Here is a 20,403-nt window from a genome sequence, read left to right as displayed (position 1 = left end):
TAAATTTTGTATAGATTTATATGGTTATTGGGATAAATAAGTAATGAATAACCTCATTTATTTTTCACCAAATAAAATACCGTATCACTTTTGCTTAGTGGAAGAAAAATTTTTGACCTTAACTCAAAAGGTAGTGTAACAAGACATTAGTGAGAACACCTCAGGGTCTAAGGTGGGAGTAGGGACAGAATAAGAATGTAAAGAATAAATCTATACCTGAGAAAAAAGGGACTAGTGGGCTTGAAAAAACAAAATAAAAGTGAAAACCCATAGCCAAGTGTAGGGTCTTAGAAGAGGGGTATCGATTTTGGTTCTGTTCCAAAGAACATTTGGAACTCTGCTATGTGCATTAAGAGGAGAGTGTGAATGTTGTGCTAAAATTATGTATGAAGAATAGAACATAAGGAAGCAATGCAATTTCTAGAAACAGAACTGTTTCAAAATGATACAGAATGTTTTCTATGATCAACATTCCTCAGTCCTACAGATGGGAGTGCTCAGAGGGACTGCTGTTTACACTGCACTGAAACCTTTTTATATGCATCAGTTTCATATCTTGGGTTTATAATTTCCTTGACAAGGACAATTTAATTTATGTTAAATGAACTCAAATCACTCTAGTCACAGTGGTATGTTAATACCACTTTAAGCCTTGCTGGGTTTTTAAACAGAACCAATTTGTGAAAAGCATAAAATCTTTGCAACTGACCATGAAGTTTACTTAATAAAAAGAAACTTTGGAAATAACTATTGAAATTGTCAGTATGATACATTATAACAATTCTACAATTCTCTTATAATCTTTTATCAAAAATTATTTTGGTATAAGATTTAAAGCCCATTCTTGGAAGACCCTTAACCTTAAAATGGGAAATAAATCCAACTGTTCCCTACCTCATTTCACTTCCCTAAACTTCTTATCTTTTTGCTTACTATCTCTTCCAAATTTTGCCACTAAAAGACAGGCAAATTTATCCACAGTAAAAAGATTTCCTCACTAGGATGCTCTGCTAAAATGGAGAAGCACGTTCATATACATCAATAACTACATCAAGCATGTTTCTGTATGAAGAGAGAAAAAGCTGTGCTTATGATCATACCTGAGTAATTTCTCATGTAGCAAAACAAAGACTCAGAGTTCCATTATGTGCCAAAGAGTATGATACTGGGGTGGAAAATAATTTAGGGTCCAGGGCTCCATAAGCTACTGTTAGAATAACCTAAAGTTACTACTTACAACACTTTTCCTACAGATTTCAAAATAGCAAAATTATTAGCAAAGCATCTGTTTTCTTCCACATTTACTATAGTACTGCTATGAGGAGATTTCCTTTTTTATTTTCTCCCCTTTCTCTTTAATTTCTTTTTGATAGAAATATTTACAAATTTTGAGAACAAATATAGGGAATGTGAAAAACATGATAGATATTCTTATTTTTCTAAGACTCTAAAGCCAGTTGGGGAGGACTACTTTCCAAAAAAAAAAAAAAAAAAAAAAGGATTTTAATTATATGAATATATTTGTATTTTAAGAGCCTTTTTCAACACATCTTCCTTTTCCAGTACTATAAATGTTTATAATATTAAAATTGCTCTTCATTTCTTGAACTAAATAAAGACTCAATAGCCATGCTCTTCATGGCTAAGAAGAATGGTGTTGGCATTAAAAAGGATAACAATAAATTAAATATTGTAATATATAATGTTAAAAGGGTATAAAAATAAAAAACAATCAAGATTTCAAGGGAACACCTAAAATTTTAGGCTAACAAGACTATCACAATTCTTATATTATCTATTTCATTTTTTATTTGCCAATTGTTTGATATTTACAATCATAACAGATAACCTAAACAAGCTAGTAGTTATACCCAGAAAACAGGACATTCTCAGGACATTTAAACATTGATAATATGTCTTCTGGGGGTCTCAGAGACCAAAGATTTGTTCCTTTCTTTTAGTATCATTCCTTATTTCTCTTTTTAGAAGTAAAACATTATGAAAAGCTGAAGTATTTCCTGCTTAATTTGAAGTTTCCACAACTCAATGTGAAATCTGTAACCTAAAAAATATTACCTTTGTTGATTTGGATGCTTGTGGATTTATCTGAAATAATCAGAAGGAGCCAGATACTACCATTAATTCCTTAAAACATAAATAAATAGATATTTAAGTAGGTATTTAAGTTCTAGTAATGAATTAAAAATCCTACTATAATAATTATTATGACATAATTATGTCTACTTCAGCTGAAATAAGAACAGAGTTGCCTAAATTGAAGAATCTATTTTATTAAGGGAAATTAACTTGATTTAATATTGTAAATACATGAAGTTAATTCCCAGTTTTTATGGAGAAAATCTTGTTGTTAGTATGATTTAACGTTAGCCAGTAATGTTAGCTTATGTCTTGGTATTCAACTTGAAACTGTTAGCATAAAAATATACTGAATCAAAGTCACTTTGATGTGAGCTCAGATAACTGTAGAAAAATATTTTTACTAATGTCAAAACATGGTCCACAATGCTTAATAAATAAGTTCGAAAAATACTAATGGCTTATATTTTATTTTTTTGTAATTCTGCTCATCCCACAGATGAACAGTTTGTATGTTGAAGGCAGTTATTTTCAACCTGGGGGAGTAAATTGTCCCTAGAGTCTCCTCTGAAGACTTGAAAATTTGTACTATTTTTTTCTTTTTTTTTATTATGTTAATCACCATACATTACATCATTAGTTTTTGATGTAGTGTTCCATGATTCATTGTTTTCATATAACACCCAGTGCTCCATTCAGTACATGCCCTCTTTAATACCCATCACCAGGCAGGGAGCCTGGGTGGCTCAGTCGGTTAAGCGTCTGCCTTTGGCTCAGTCATGATCCCAGGGTCCTGGGATCAAGCCCCATATCGGGCTCCCTGCTTGGTGGGAAGCCTGCTTCTCCCTCTCCCACTCCCCCTGCTTGTCTTCCTGCTCTGTCTCTCTCTCTCTCTCTGTGTCAAATAAATAAATAAAATCTTAAAAAAATATACCCATCACCAGGCTAACCCATCCCCACCTCCCTCCCCTCTAGAACCCTCAGTTTGTTTCTCAGATTCCATAGTCTCTCATTGTTCATCTCCCCCTCCGATTTCCCCCCTTCATTTTTCCATTCCTGCTATCATCTTCTTTTTTTTTTTTTTTAACATGTAATGTATTATTTGTTTCAGAGTTACAGGACTGTGATTCAACAGTCTTACACAATTCACAGAGCTCACCATAGCACATACCCTACCCAATGTCTATCACCCAGCCACCCCATTCCTCCCACACCCCACCACTCCAGCAACCCTCAGTTTGTTTCCTGAGATTAAGAATTCCTCATTATCAGTGAGGTCATATGATACATGTCTTTCTCTGATTGACTTATTTCACTCAGCATAATGCCCTCCAGTTCCATCCACGTTTTTGCAAATGGCAAGATTTCATTCCTTTTGATGGCTGCATAATATTCCATTGTGTATATATGCCACTTCTTCTTTATCCATTTATCTGTCGATGGACATCTTGGCTCTTTCCACAGTTTGGCTATTGTGGACATTGCTGCTATAAACATGGGGGTGCACATACCCCTTCGGATCCCTACATTTGTATCTTTGGGGTAAATACCCGGTAGTGCAATTGCTGGGTCGTATGGGAGCTCTATTTTCAACTTTTTGAGGACCCTCAATACTGTTTTCCAGAGTGGTTGCACCAGCTTGCATTCCCACCAACAGTGTAGGAGGGTTCCCCTTTCTCTGCATCCCCGCCAACATCTGTTGTTTCCTGACTTGTTAATTTTAGCCATTCTGACTGGTGTGAGGTGGTATCTCATTGAGGTTTGTACTATTTTTAAAAACCAAAGATGCTTTGGAAGAATATTTAAAAATCAAATAAAGCAATATAGGAACAAGTTTATGAAATGGCAATTATCTAAAAGATTCCATTACATAGTGTGATTCTCATATAATTGAAATTGGGTGACTAAACAAACATTTATTGAGTAGTACTGGGATTACTCAATAATCGGTAATCAGTATCAGGGACAACTCTTAATCCTGGAGATACAGACTTGAAAATGTCATGGAAGGCCTTAATATTTATTAAATTTTTACCTATAATAGCAGAATAGCACACAATGAACAATTAGATAAATAAATTTAAAAACATGTAAAATAGAGTTAAGTGCTGTTATTTAAAGAAAAATAATAGTGATGCAGTGATTACATTACATACATTAATAACATACATTTAGTAATGTAAAATAGGCAGTGATTAAAGAATAGCTTTATTTTGGTGGTTAATAAAAACCGTTTACTAAATTTAACCAAAGACAAGGAGTCAGCTTCAAAAATAAACAAAAACTAAAAACAGAGAACAGTCTGTGGATAAAATAAAGAGATATTGAATAGCCTCTAACCTGGATATGGCTTATAGTTTTGGGAAACACAGAGACATGTGTGGCTGGATGAAAAGGAGCAAGTAAACACATAAGGTAGAGCCTTCACCATGCCTCAGATCATATGTGCTATGAAGCCTGGATACTGAATTTGGATTTTTTTCCCCCTAATTTTTGGGAGGGAGCAAAGGGAGGATTTAAAGCAAGAGAGCAGTATGTTTCCACTAATATATTTTATTAATCATTCTTGCAGATATTTGAAAAATGGATGAATGAGACACAAATAGAAATAAGAAAATAAGTTTTATTAGTTCCTCTGTCCAGGTGAAAGTGTTAGTGAAAACAAAGAAAAGCAAATTATAATGTGGTTAAAGTTGAAATCTACTGGGATCCTGGGTGGCTCAGTGGGTTAAGCGTCTGCCTTTGGCTCAGGTCATGATACCACGGTCCTGGGATCAAGCCTCGCATCAGGCTCCCTACAGGGAGCCTGCCTCTCCCCCAACTTGTGCTCTCTCTCTCTGTCAAATAAATAAATAAATAAATAAAGGGTTAAAATCTTCAGTATATTCTGATGGATGAAATAAGAATGGTATAATGGTAAGAGTTAGGGATGAATCCTGTGGCTTTGACTTTTGTAGTTAAATAGAAAGTAGTGTTATTTACTGAGGTAAAAGAATGAGGAAATAGCAGGTTAAGGAGCTATTTAAATAAAATAAAATCTACTTTAAATTTGATAATATTGAAGTCTCTTAGATTAAGCTGGGGTTCTGAATAAGTAATTATATATATAAAGCTGGAGTACAAGAGCAAAGCCAGGACTAGAGATAAGAACATGGAAGTCATAAGCATATAGGTGAAATTAAAAGTCCCATGACTGTATGAGATTACTCAGCCAGATAATGTAGAAGTAGCTCCCAAACATGACTGAGGAGAAAATAGCAAATTCCTTGTATGCATTGCTCCAGATTCAACTAGTCCAAGACTTCAAGTTTGGTTATGATAAAATGATGCAAAAGACTTTCACTTTCATGTTCTCAATAGTATAAAGCTTGACAAAATAAAAGTCAATTTTCTAGGATGTTATCAAAGAGCCATTGGTAAAAGGAAGCCTTCATGTGCAAAATTCTGAGGAAGGCTAGCCCTTCCTAGGTGATCAAGCTATTGGGAGCATGTACCTGGTTTAGATATGGACAAATGGAAGAGGGGCCAGCCATGGAGGGTAAACTTTGCAGGCACAAATCTCCCCCCATTCACATGTTATGCACATTTTTCATCAGAAAAATTTATATACTATGTGTAGTTATTTCAGTATCTCAGTTTATAAATTTCAACACCTAGACCATGTTTGTATCTACTCCTATTGACATCTTCATCCATTAAAAATGAGTCATTTTTTTGTCTTGCTTTTCATGTGTCTTACAGTTTTTGTTTGAATTCTGGAGATTGTATGTAAAAGAAAAATAGATATTGAGGTAACTTTTTTAACTGGATGCAGGTATGCTTCTTTTTCTGTCAGACTCTTAGTATTGGGGAATTATGTTGAGCTGGATTTGGGTATTTGTTGTCATGGTTTCCTTCAGTATTAAAATATTCAAATCACTCCAGGAGATTGATGTCACCAACATGGTGGAGGAGGAAACCCCAGCTTCTGTCCCCCAATAAAAATCAACACTTAGCTATCCATGAACAAAATTAGCTCTAGGAGAGCTCAGGAGTCCACTTAAGAAGCTTTAGCAACTCAGTAGAATAAAAAAAAACAGAGAATAACCTCATAAAAAAAAGAAGGAAAACAGTTTTATTTAGCCTGCATCATCCCATCCCCAGGCCAGCACTGCCAAGAAGAAAATCCCACCTTGACAGAGTTCCCTTCTTCAAGAAAGGGAGAATGGGGTGAATGACCAGCTTCTCCAATCTTCTGGGGCACTGAACAAAGTACTCACTTGGGTTTCACTGCCCTCAGAGTGGCCAAGCTGAGATGTCTAGAGAAGGCTAGGAACCAGAAAAATAGGGCAGAGGATATTAGTATTAACAGTGTAGAAGGAGTGACTGTAGCTCCTATTGACCCGTTCTGCAGAGGACCCCAACAACTTCTACCACTTAATTGCCAGCACAGTTTCCATGGACCTTCTTCATATTTAATCAGTGAAATTTTTGGCCCACACATTTTTATTTTTGCAGATGTCAGCTTTCTGAGTTACATCCCGCTTTATTCACCTCTTTAGTCTGGGATCCACACTGGAAGGCAGCCCCTGTCTCTGCCGCTGCATGTATGCAAGATGTTAGCCTAGATCCCTGTGGCTGACTCTCACAGCTGTTTGAGCTTTCATGGCTATCTCCTCCAGCTGTTTATCTATGTCCCAATGGCCTGACTCTCATGTGTGCCCATGGTGAGACTTTGGAATCACAAGAATACACACTGAAAACCAAGGTCCCTATAGCTGCTTGTGAACACGGGCCTGGCCCTCTCTCCTATTGCTAGCTTCCACTGCTCTTTGTATAACCATGGCAATACCCTGAGGCCATAAGAGTGCGCCCCTATAGCCAAGGACCTCACAACTGTTAAAGCACCTGCAGTTGGCCTTGGTCTCTGCTGCTGAACATGACCCTTGTCACTATGTGTGTATGCAGCCAGCCACTGCCAATACATAGGCACGTGTAGATGACCCCTGCAGATTTGTGTGTCTGGCTACCAGCACTCCCTGTCTTAGTCCGTAGCTGCTGAACCTGGAATCACCACTTAAAAGTTGCAAAGTACTTGCAACCACTGTGCACCCCCTGCAACACTCATGAGGAATCACTCAGTTGTAGATATTGTGAACCCCAGCAGCCTGATCCAATGAGACATCATGCCTACCTGGATCACAGCTGCCACATACCTCCACACTTGTCACCCTGCATCAATCCCTACACCCTGCATCGATCCCTACACCCACCCTGCATCAATCCCTACACCCAGCATTCTCCAGTGTGTCTCCACCTACAGGTGAAGGAGTTTACTTACCAAAGTCAGTCTATAAACTTTGGAAGAGGTGACTGCTTCTTCAAATGGCTATAAGGATCATGGAGAATAAGGGAAGCATGACATCACCAAAAGAACACAGTAAACTTCCAGTAACTGACCTCAAGAAATAGAGATACATGAATTACCTGACAAAAAATTCAAAAGAACTGTTAAAAAGTTGCTCAGAGAGCTCTGAGAACATAGATAAACAATTTAACGAAATCAGGAAAATAATAAAAGAACAAAATGAGAAGTTGAACAAAAGGTAGAAAATATAAAGAGAAACCAAACAAATCTTGGAGATGAAAAATATAATGACTGAACTGAAGAATTCAATAGAGAGCTTCAACAGAAGATTGGACCAAGTAAAAGAAACCATCAATGACTCAAATACATATTATTTAAAATTATCCAGTCAGAGAAGCAAAAAGATAAAGAATGAAAAGGAGTGAAGAAAACCAATGGGGCTTATGGGCATCATTAAGAAAAATAATTAATTGTAGTCCCAGAATAAGAAGAAGGAGAAAGGAGTATACAGCTTATTTAATGAAGAAATGGCTGAGAATTTGCCAAAACTTGGGAGAGATTTGGACATCTAAGTTCATGAATCTCATAGTCCCCAAACAAAGTCAACTCAAAGAGATATCCTCAAGACACGTAATAATAAAACTGTCAAAAATCAAAGACAAAGAGAAAATCATGGACAGAAAGAGAGAAGGAGCTTTTCACTTATAAGGGGACTCTAACAAGGCTTTCAGCAGATTTCTCAGCATAAACATATAGGCTAATAGAGAGAGGAAGTATATTCAAAATGCTGAAAGAGAAAAAAAATGTCAACCAAGAATACTTTACCCAGCAAAGCTGTCCTTCAGAAATGAAGAAGACATACATACTTTCTTTGACAAACAAAGTCTGAGAGAATTCATCACCTGCTTTATAGGAAATGATGAAAGGAGCTCTTTAAGCTAAAATGAAAGTATTTAGTATTTAGTATTTAGTAACCATTTGGCAACGTGAAAACATGTGAAAATATAAAACACACTGGTAAAGGCAAGTATATGACAAATCCAGAATATTCTGATACTACAGTATGGTGATAATAATTAATTATTAACACTATAATTAATGATAATTAACTCTAGTATAAAAGTTAAAGGACTGAAGTATTAAAAATAGCAATAGCTACAATAATTTTAAGGGATACACAATATAAAATGATGTTAATTGTGACATTAAAAACAAAAGGCAGGGGGAGTAAAAGGATAGAATTTTTGTATGCAAGCAAATTAAGTTGTTATGAGCTTAAAATACACCATTATGTCTATAATATATTTCATGTAAGCCTCATGGTAACCACAAAGCAAAAACCTATAGTTGACACACACAAGAAAAAAGGGAATCAAAGTAAATCACTACAGAATCATCAATTCACAAGCAAAGACAGCAAGAGAGGAAGAAAGGAGGAAAAGCATTATAAACCTCCAGAAAATAATTAACAAGGTGACATTAGTCAGTCCTTGCCTATCAGTAATAACTTTAAATTTAAATGGATTAAATGTCCAGTTGAAAGGCATGGAGTTGTGAATGGATAAGAAAAAAAAACCCAACTATATGCATCCCATAGACTCACTCTAGGGTTAAGAACACACATAAGTTCAAAGTGAGGGAATGGAAAGAGATATTCCATGCAAATGGAAACCAAAAGAGAGCAAGGGTAACTACACTTATATCGCACAAAATACTTGAAGTGAAAAAAATGTAACAAGAGACAAAGATGATGTGGAAAACCTAAAAGACTCCACGCCAAAACTGCTAGAACTCATACAGGAATTCAGTAAAGTGGCAGGATAGAAAATCAATGTACAGAAATCGGTGGCAACAGGACAGAAGAGAGAGAAATTAAGGAGTCGATCAGATTTACAACTGCACCCAAAACCATAAGATACCTAGGAATAAATCTAACCAAAGAGGCAAAGGATCTGTACTCAGAAAACTATAAACTACTCATGAAAGAAATTGAGGAAGACACAAAGAAATGGAAAAATGTTCCATGCTCATGGATTGGAAGAACAAATATTGTGAAGATGTCAATGCTACCTAGAGCAATCTACACATTCAGTGCAATCCCCATCAAAATACCATCCACTTTTTTCAAAGAGATGGAACAAAGAATCCTAAAATTTGTATGGAACCAGAAAAGACCCCAAATAGCCAGAGGAATCTGGAAAAAGAAAAGCAAAGCTGGTGGCATCACAAATCTGGACATCCAGCTCTATTACAAAGCTGTCATCATCAAGACAATATGGTACTGGCACAAAAACAGACATATAGATCAATGGAACAGAATAGAGAGCCCAGAAATGGACCCTCAACTCTACGGTCAACTAATCTTCGACAAAGCAGGAAAGAATGTCCAATGGAAAAAAGACAGTCTCTTCAACAAATGGTGTTGGGAAAATTGGATAGCCACATGCAGACGAATGAAACTGGACCATTTCCTTACACCACACACAAAATTAGACTCAAAATGGTTGAAAGACCTCAATGTGAGACAGGAGTCCATCAACATCCTAAAGGAGAACACAGGTAGCAACCTCTTCGACCTCAGCCACAGCAACTTCTTCCAAGAAACATCGCCAAAGGCAAAAGAAGCAAGGGCAAAAATGAACTATTGGGATTTCATCAAGATAAAAAGCTTTTGCACAGCCAAAGAAACAGTCAACAAAACCAAAAGACAACTGACAGAATGGGAGAATATTTGCAAATGACATATCAGATAAAGGGCTAGTATCCAAAATCTATAAAGAACTTATCAAACTCAACACCCAAAGAACAAATAATCCAATCAAGATATGGGCAGAAGACATGAACAGACATTTTTCCAAAGAAGACATCCAAATGGCCAAGAGACACATGAAAAAGTGCTCAACATCACTCGGCATCAGGGAAATCGAAATCAAAACCTCAATGAGATACCACCTCACACCAGTCAGAATGGCTAAAATTAACATGTTAGGAAACGACAGATGTTGGCGGGGATGAGGAGAAAGGGGAACCCTCCTACACTGTTGGTGGGAATGCAAGCTGGCGCAGCCACTCTGGTAAACAGTATTGAGGTTCCTCAAAAAGTTGAAAATAGAGCTCCCATACGACCCAGCAATTGCACTAGTGGGTATTTACCCCAAAGATACAAATGTAGGGATCCGAAGGGGTACATGCACCCCAATGTTTATAGCAACAATGTCCACAATAGCCAAAAGGTGGGAAGAGCCAAGATGTCCATCGATAGATGAATGGATAAAGAGGAAGTGGTGTATATATACAATGGAATATTATGCAGTCATCAAAAGGAATGAGATCTTGCCATTTGCAATGACGTGGATGGAACAGGAGGGTGTTATGCTGAGCGAAATAAGTCAGAGAAAGACATGTATCATATGACCTCACTGATAATGAGGAATTCTTAATCTCAGGAAACAAACTGAGGGTTGCTGGAGTGGGGGTGGGGTGGGAGGAATGGGGTGGCTGGCTGGGGAGAGTATATGCTATGGTGAGCACTGTGAATTGTGCAAGACTGTTGAATCACAGATCTGTACCTCTGAAACAAAGAATGCAATGTATGTTAAGAAAAGAAAAAAAGAAGAAGAAGAAGATAGCAGGAGGGGAAGAATAAAGGGGGGGAAATCGGAGGGGGAAACGAACCATGAGAGATGATGGACTCTGAGAAACAAACTGAGGGTTCTAGAGGGGACGGGGGTGGGGGGATGTGTTAGCCTGGTGATGGGTATTAAAGAGGGCACGTTCTGCATGGAGCACTGGGTATTATGTACAAACAATGAATCATGGAACACTACATCAAAAACTAATGATGTAATGTATGGTGATTAACATAACAATAAAAAATTTAAAGAAAAAAAGAGACAAAGATGATAACTATGTAGTGATAAAGGAGTTGATTCATCAAGAGGATATAAGAATTGTAAATATATATTCACCTAAATCAGAGAAACCAAATATATTAAACCAATTCTAACAGATGTGAAGGGATAACTAGACAACATAATAGAAGGGACTTCAGTACTCCACTTTCAACAGTGGATAGATCATTCAGACAGAAAATCAGTAGAGAAACATTGAATTTGACCTTAGGCCAAATGGACCAAACAGACATAGACAGAACATTCCATCCAACAGCAGCAGAATACACATTTCTAAAGACGGAATATTCTCCAGAATAGGATCATATGTTAAGTCACAAAACAAGTTTTAGGAAATGTAAAAGATTAAAATCATACCAAATATATTTTCTGACCACTATGGTAAAAACTAGAAATCAGTAACACTCCTGGAACACTCCTGGAAACTGGAAAATTCATAAATGTGTGAAAATTAAACAACATACTCCATATGAAATTTAAAAATATCTTACAAATGAAAATGAAAACACCACAAACCAAAAGATACAAGATGCAGCAAAAGCAGTTCCAAGAGGGAAGTTTGTAGTGATAAATTTCTACATAAAAAACAGAAAAATCTCAAACATGCAGTCTAACTTTATTGCTCAAGGAACTAAAAGAAGAATATCAAATTAAACCCAAAATTAACAGAAGGAAGGGGATAACAAAGACCAGAACTGAAATAAACAAAATAGTAAATAGAAAAACAAAAGAAAAGATCAAGAAACTAAGATTTGGTGTTTTTGGAAAGATAAAAATGACAAACCTTTAAGTAGAGTTTTCAATAAAGAGAGAAGACTCAAAATTAAAAATGGGAGAGGAGACATTACAACAATTGCCACAGAAATAGGATCATAATAGATCATTAAAAACCACTATGAGCTATAATACTCTAACAAATTGGACAACCTGGAAGAAATGGATGAATTACTAGAAACATACAACCTACCAAAACTAAATTATGAAGAAACAGAAAATCTCAACAAACCAATAGCAAATAAGGAGACTGAATTAGTAATCAAAAACCTCCCAGTGAAGAAAAATTCAGGGCCAGAAGCCTTCACATTTGTATTCTAACAAACATTTAAAGAAGAATTAATACCATTCTCAAACTCTTTAAAAAAACTGAAGAGGAGGAAATTCTTTCAAACTCATATTATGAGGCCAGCATTCCTTTTGTATGAAAGCCAGACGAGGATACTACAAGAAAAGTAAAGCACACTCAGCATATTTTACAATTTTATTGGATTGTTTTTAATGCCCCTTCTATTAAGTGCTGATTTATGTCCCACCAAAATTCATATGTTGCAGTCCTAATCCCTGGTACCTCAGAATGTAACTATATTTGGAAATAGGGTCTTTTAAAAAGTAATTTAAATAAAATAAGGTCAAATGTGTGGACTCTAGGGTGCCCAGGTGGACTTAAAAGTGTCCGACTTGATTTCAGCTCAGGTCATGATCTCAGGGTCCTGAGATTGAGCCCAGTGTCACGCTCTGTGTTCAGCAGGGAATCTGCTTGAGTTTCTCTCTCTCCATCTCCCTCTGCCCTTCCCCTGACCTCTCTCTCTCTCAAATAAAAAATAAATCTTTTAAAAAAATGTGTGGACCCTAATTCAATGTCTAGAGCCCTTATAAGGGGAGATCAGGACACAGATATACACAGATCAAGGGATGATCATGTGAGGAAACACTGAGAAGGCAGTTATCTCCATGCCAGGGAGAGAAGACTTCAGAAGAAATCAAACCTTCCAACACCTTGATCTTGGATAAACAGCTTCTAGAACTGTGAGAAAAATAATTTCTGTTGTTTAAGCCAAAAAAAAAAAAAAATACCTCCATTTGTTAGCTGTTGCTGTCTTGTTCTTAATGTTAGTCTTGGCGTGTTGGTGACTTTTTATTCAATTTTCCTGCTCCACCCTTAGGTTTCAACAAACCCTGTATTTCGGTGACATAGAGTTTCTCCACACTCTTGTGTCTCTCTCAACATTAGACAGCTGATGTTGTTTATCCATGCACAGCTTGTGGGGAAGGGGGAGTTCTCATGATTATCCTACTTAGCCTGCTCTAGACTTGATTTTAAGCAGTCCCTGAACGGCTAACCCTCAGAGGTGAGCATTTCTGCTTTTCTGCACTTCTTTCTTAATCCGAGAACCGCCCCCCCCCTTCCTACTCAGTGCAGAGTCTAGAGCACAGCAGTTATCCTGCCGCTCTTGCAGTGGTAGCAGATCTCTCCTCTATATCAGTGACAGATCCTGATCATGAGTAGATTTCCTGCCCATCTTTCCAGTGACATACTTTTTTTAAAAATAACTTTTGCCACATATATCATATGACCTCACTGATATGAGGAATTCTTAATGTCAGGAACAAACTGAGGGTTGCTGGAGTGGTCGGGGGTGGGAGGGATGGGGTGGCTGGGTGATAGACATTAGGGAGGGTATGTGCTACGGTGAGCGCTGTGAATTGTGTAAGACTGTTGAATCACAGATCTGTACTTCTGAAACAAATAATGCAACATATTTTAATAAAAAAGAAAAAGAAGAAGATAGCAGGAGAGGAAGAATGAAGGGGAGTAAGTCAGAGGGGGAGATGAACCAGGAGAGATGATGGACTCTGAAAAACAAACTGAGGTTTCTAGAGGGGAGGAGGGTTGGGGGATGGGTTAGCCTGGTGATGGGTATTAAAGAGGGCACATACTGCATGGAGCACTGGGTGTTATGAACAAACAATGAATCATGGAACACTACACCAAAAAAAAAAAAAAAAAATATATATATATATATATATATATATATATATATATATATATATATATACACCTTGGTAATTCTTCGGAAAAAATAAATAAATTAATTAAAAAAAAAAAAACTTTTGCCAGTGCCAGTGTAACTAGCAGTCAAACCTAAAACCAGAAAAGGGAAAATTTCCTACACTTTTCCTTGGGGCAGACAGCCTGCCTATCAAAGCAGGTTCATTTCCTAGGAGTGAGCATGTTTCCTGCCCTTCCTGCAGTGATAGACACTTTCTTCTGTATAACAGACAAAGTCTGAGGTGTGAGTAGGTTTCAAGTCTGCCTTCTAGCAGCCACCAATCATTGCCTTTTATTCATCAAGAGCTCAGGGTACAAATAAAATTCTCTACCTTTAAATCTTGCCAAGCCCTATGTGTCTGCATCACTAAGGTAGACTAATAAAGTAAGGATGCATATTTCAATCCCTAGATCAACTATTGGAAAAAATAAATAAAAGTGACAGCTAGGAAGCCAATAGAGAAATTATAATAGAATTGTAAAAAATAATAATAATAATTTCATCCATACTACCTCGGCCTATCTCCGTGGCCTTGGCTGCTCACCATGTTTCTGGTACTAAGAATGTAAACCTTGTCTACTGCCGCCGTAACTTTACCTCACAGTGCTCCATCCTTTCTTAGAGACAAATGCTGGCTTCCACATGGCTTCCATTGTACTCGGTAAGGTTGGGACCTCAGCAACTCCAGAGTCCCTGTAAGACTTGACTGTACCCACAGAAACTCTGTCTTTTCCTAGAAGTTCCCAGAGAATAAGACATACTATAAGTACCAGGGGGTGGTGATTTCCCTTAGGTCAAACTTCAAACAATGAAAGACAGTATACTGGATAAATTTATCAATTTATATTGCTCTCTTTTTCCTTGATGGTGCACTGAACTCAGACAAAATTCTTCTGTTAATGTTCTTCTTGGGGGAGAAATAAAAACTGTGTTTCTTGACAAGCTGTGTTTAGCTTAGTAATTCATCTTTTATTTGCTTTTCTCTTTCTCTCTGTCTCATTTCCATTTTCCTTTATTCTTGCTTTCTTGGAATGCATCCTCTAATAAAACATAAACACAGAATCTTTGCTTCAGGTTCTGTTTCCTAGGGAACTTGGGCCAAGACATAGAACCTGATGAGGTAATAGGGAAAAAATGAGAGTGTGAGGTCAAAAAGTCCAAGGTAGGAAACTGATTTTAGGAAGAAGTGGTCAACTAAATCAAATTTCCCTATTAAGAATTTGGATAATAAGATAAGATATAGCATTAGATTTGTCAATGTGAAAGTCATTCATGATCTGTAGTCAATTCAGTTCAGGAAGATTAAAATTATTTGTGGCTATAAAATAAAAGCAACCATCACTATAGGCTTCTATGCATAGTACATACTTTTGGTTTTCATTTAGCTCCATTCTTATACACAGGATTAAACTGCTAGAGTGCCTTCTTGTTAAATGATCCCTTTAATGTTAAGTGTCTTTACCTTTTAAGTGAGTAACAATGCCTCATTGAATTTTATTGTTTTGGCAAAAGCCAAGTAGTGGTATTAGGTATACCTAATTTAGGTAGACCTAACAAATGTTGCCTTAACTTGCTTTGAAGTTATTTCTACATCATCAGAACTATGCATGACATAGACCATATCTTTTCAGTTTAAATAGAACCCTCTTCAAAAAAAAAAATCAGCTGTTGACTAGATCAATTACTGACCCAAATTAAAAATTTAGCATATTGCATTCTCAAATTAGTCTTGAGAAACCAATTATTGCTTGGATTTTTAAAAATAAGAGCCTTTTAATTGGCTACCAAAAAATTTTCACATTCCAGCCAACATCCAGCCAACATAAGCCAACTTATGGTTAACTATCTCTGTGTAATCAGAAAGACAGAAATCCCTAATGGCTTTATTCCATAGAGCAAAGAATTAAGCTCTGCCCTGTAATTGAGAAAATAATCAAAGTGTAAGTAAGGCTACATTATGAGAGTTATTTAAAAGCTTGTTTATTTACCTGTAGGCCCCCAAAATACCAACCAAATATCAAAGCTCTGTATAATGGAATGAAGTAATTACCACATTGGAGTCCCAGTCAGTAGGTGTGATAAGGACTTTCCTTTTCAAACCACTACTACTCCTTAGAGTCTACACCCTCTCTTTCTATTTTGGAGGTTAGGAAGACTATGAATTCCTAAGCCAGTGAAAGATGGAAGTGCCATCGAGGGCACTTTTGATAGGGATCAGAAAACTTCAAAGTACAAGTAACAATCAGTTCTTTCGAATGACCTAGGATCAGTAGTGAGGTAGAGGCTGCTAAAATTGTGTCCTTTCACCAGAGACAAGAAATATAAACCTTATGAACAGCTTAGGTGGTGCCTAGAATTCACTAGACTGACAAAAACTATATATGCATTGGTTTGTCTTTGTGTAACAATCTTTTGCCCTTCACTCTTTTTTTCCATGTGGTCCACCGCAGAGGGAATGAACTTTTCTTCAGGTTTTATCATCTTTAGTAGAAGCATATCCCATAGAGCTTTCTTCCTCATTTTCAGATCAGATGACCCTCATCTATTGTCCCCAGAAATGGGCTAGGTGGAGTATTCCTCTGTCCTCTTTCTAGCTTTATTATTATGGCAGGAACTAAATGGCCTACTATTTTCTCTCAGAAGAGCTCCTTATGTAAATAAAATGTGTAAATTGATGTGGAGTTCATGAAACTTCTTTTAAAAATAAAGGGGAGAGTTTCTTAAAAAATTAAAAATACATCTACACTATGACCTAGCAATTCCTCTCCTAAGTATTTTTCCATAATAAATGAAAATACATATCCATTAAATATCTTGTATAAAAACTATCATTGCAGCTAATTTATGATATCCCCAAACCAGAAACAGCCCAAATGTTCAGTATAGGAAAATGGATAAACAATGTGTGGTATAATGATAATAATAGAATACTAGTAAGTAGTAAAATAATAAACTACTAATACACTCAGTAACATGAATAAGTGTCATTGACTAAAGAAGCCAATCACAAATAATATTATTTAGATAGATAGATAAAGATATGTAGATATATAAATGGTACCAGGAACATATGAAACTAATCAATGGTAATCAAAGTCAGTAAGTTGTTCCTTTGGATGGGAAAGAGAGTGTTTACTGGAAAGAAGTGTAAGGGAACCCTTTTGGAGTGATGGAAATATTCTATATCTTATTTTAGATAATGGCTTATATGGGTATATACAATTGTTAAAACTGAACTCATCATTTTGAGATCTGTACTTTTTTTTTAAAGATTTTATTTATTTATTTGAGAGAGAAAGAGAATGAGAGATAGAAAGCACAAGAGGGAAGAGGGTCAGAGGGAGAAGCAGACTCCCTGCTGAGCAGGAAGCCCGATGCGGGACTCGATCCCGGGACTCCAGGATCATGACCTGAGCCGAAGGCAGTCGCTTAACCAACTGAGCCACCCAGGCGCCCGAGATCTGTACTTTTTTTGTATGTTAACTGGACTTCAGTTAAAAGGGAACTTTTTTTGTCTTTGAATTTCTGATATATCAATGGTGTTTCTTTTTTTGGAAGATGTCAAATGCTCTTATTGACTATGCCTTTTCTTTCAACAATATTTAAGTGATTATTTTTGTTTTACTCTTTAACTTTTAAAGCATTATTATTCTCACTAGACTTTCTGCCATACTTCCTATTTTGTCCCCACCATGCTAAAGATAAAGGGGTTCTCTTACCTAGACACATTTTTTTTTTCAGAGCAATAACTTCTATGTACCATGCAGCATGTGACTGTGTCAATAATTTACAAGCTCCTCAAATGTAGTGGAAGTGAACTTATACATTGGTTATTTCTTGACTCCTCTACCTGCGGGTAGGCCTCTTTATGGGTTTCTAAGATCTTAATTTTTCTGGGACCCCATAAACCTCTAGTTTATCATTAGGTGTATATCTTGCCTCAAAATATTAAGAAGGATCTAGCACTAAGCCTGAAATGAGCTTTCTCTCTAATTTTGCCAAACATCACCTCCATTTTTACCAAAGTAACTAATTATTCAGTCCTTCCCTCATCCCTAAAGCATTATGAGATAAAATATATACTTTCTCTTGGAGTAACTGACCCTCCCTTAGACACATCTTCTCTGCACCCGATGAAATAAATGAGTATGGAGAGACCATTACTCTTTGAATTTCCCTGGGAGAAATAGATTTTTCCGTAGATAACAAAATAGCTTGTCTCAGTCTCTATCACTTTGTTTACAAGTAATACAACAAAGAAAGTAAATTTTCAGATTTTTTTTCTTTCCTTTATCTGGAAGTCTACAGTATTGCAATTGAAAGTAGTCCCTTTCGATGGTAGTCATGAGGGCTGTTTAGAATATCCCAGTTCTCCTTCCAGGCATGAGTCAGAAATGCACTTACATGATGTGTTGAATTTGGTCACAGCTGTGTGACATTCTCTGGCCAATGAAATGTGAGCTGAAGTGACATGAAATGCTTCTAGTTATGGTGTTCTCTTTCCTCCTATCATGGTGATGGGCAGTATTTCCCATAGTGACCATTCATCAGTCTGTGTAACAGGAGGAAGATGGAGCAAAGTGAACAGATGGCATAATATACATGTAGAGTCAGAAGCAAAATATTGTTGCTTTAAGCTGTCGTGGTTTTGAGTTTGTTTTTTACCACAACGTAATCCAGAAACCATCCTAACCAATCAAATTTCTTTTAGTGCTTTTTATATCAGTCTGACATCATTCCATTGCTTTTTTTCATTCTGAATTGCTCTGGATGATGTCAGTAGTTGACCAGAATTATTCCTGCAACTTTCCCTCTGACTTGCTACATATTGACTAATGTTTCTCAGTACCTTCTCTCAATCAGCTCAAAGCAATGATCAGTGTATGGCCTAGATTCCTGCCTAAACATTAAGAAGCAAGAAGGAAAAATCAATAACTGCATTCATAATCTCATCACAGGTATGCAGTGGGAATTCTGCATATTGATTTTATTGTCCCTCCTCCTCTGGGAAAATGTTTCTCTAGCATATTAAGCAGCACTCACTTAAATTTCCATGTCCTTTTGGGTGTCTCCTTTGGAGGTGGTTGATATATTATTGAATTTCTTCACTTCAGAGGACTGAAACTCATACTTCAGAATTCTCTGAATTCTGGATGTATAGTAAAATGATCACTTCCAAAATACCTGAGAAATGGTATGTGCTTTATGATCCCATATCATATAAACCTATTCTTTACCAGTGAAGTTATTAGACATGACTAATATTTCTCTAGACTTCGGCCATAAATTTGTAAGAGCAGGAAGCTAACACAGAGTATTCCATAAAGCTTATGGCTCTGAATAATCTTTCAGGAATCTGCCCTTTTATGCTCAATGCAGTGGGCGCAGGTTTCACATTGGGTCGGATCTTTAGGCCCAGTTTTTTTCTTAAATTCTTTCATTTCATGTAAGACTAAAAGTCATATTTTGCTCTCAGAACTGCTCTTAAATGGAGCAGTACAATGTTCAGCCCACAATTTTTAATGAGTTCCTTAGAACTGGCCCCTGGAAACTCTTTAGTCTTCCATTTATTGCTTCTCCTTATCAGCTTCCCATAGCCCATAATACAATGGCTATTTGCTTAATGTAGGACACATGACAAGTATTAGAAGTGATGCTTTGGAATCAGCTCAAAAATCAGTTAAAATATCCTCTTACAAATTTTACCTGCCTTTGGAGTCCCAAATTTCCTTGATCGCTCCCATCAGAGTAGTTGTATTTTCCTGCGCATGGGAGGAGTGGAAGAAGTCATTTTCATCTTTGTTCTTGATCTATACAAAACTCTAAATTATATCTATATTGTGATACTACTCTGTTGACCCATAGTATCTGTAGACTTATGAAATAGATTATTGTCATTGTCAACTTTAAAATGTAATTAGTGTAAATTGTCCTTGTTAAAAATGGCCAATTTTAGAGCCATTAGAGTTACTCTTTACAGTGAAATGAATTTCCTTCATATTCTAATTATATAAGTGCTACCTATTTCTTATAAATGATTTAGCACTATAGACAAATATACTGAAGAAAGATGAAATTATACCACTTAGGAATAAAATCCATTAGCATTTTGATACATCTTCTATTATATATTTACTTTCAAATATATACAATCTTACACATATATGTATATATCTATACATACAAATAGATAGAGAGAAACAAGTATTTTTGTTTATCT

Source organism: Zalophus californianus, chromosome 2 (genome assembly GCF_009762305.2).
Source record: "Zalophus californianus isolate mZalCal1 chromosome 2, mZalCal1.pri.v2, whole genome shotgun sequence".
Classification (NCBI taxonomy): domain Eukaryota; kingdom Metazoa; phylum Chordata; class Mammalia; order Carnivora; family Otariidae; genus Zalophus; species Zalophus californianus.
The sequence above is the reverse complement of the archived record's forward strand: the minus strand, read 5'-3'. Positions refer to the sequence as shown.